Below are 556 nucleotides of genomic sequence, written 5' to 3' on the forward strand. Positions count from 1 at the left end.
TGTGCGCATGTATTGGTCAAAGTCCACCAATTCCTTGTTGCTCTGTCGGGCGGCAAGGAACCGCGATCATACGCAATATGCCTGATTAGGCGGCGAGAACACTCGTGAGAGCTGCAAATTATGCCCCGCCCAAGAGGGAAACGCAGCTTCGACCGAAGTGCCGCACGTCAGTGCCCAATGTCGCGCTTGATCACCGAGATTTTAGATGGCTAGGGCTACGCGCCTGAAGCATGGCGGATGCGATGGCCATCTCAACCTCTCTCATCCAGAGCAGGAGATTCTCTCCATCCTTCCCCTCAAAGACCTTAATGCTCATCAGGAGCGGCTAAGGGCGGGGAAAGTCATCCGTCACCGACGGTGGCGTCATAGACGCAAATGATGCAGATATATTCCGCTGCAAGTGCTATAGCAGCGCGTTTCCATAACTCGAAAACGCCTCTAGACGCGCACCGATTGACTCAGGACCTTGCGCTACAAGGTGTTGCACGCTTTCAGGGTCAAGCAAGGACATCAGCTTGTTGAGCCCGTCCTGCATGCCCTGGGGCAAAGAGGAGAA

The sequence above is a fragment of the Plasmopara halstedii genome (genome assembly GCF_900000015.1).
Source record: "Plasmopara halstedii genome assembly, contig: Scaffold_816, whole genome shotgun sequence".
NCBI lineage: Eukaryota > Oomycota > Peronosporomycetes > Peronosporales > Peronosporaceae > Plasmopara > Plasmopara halstedii.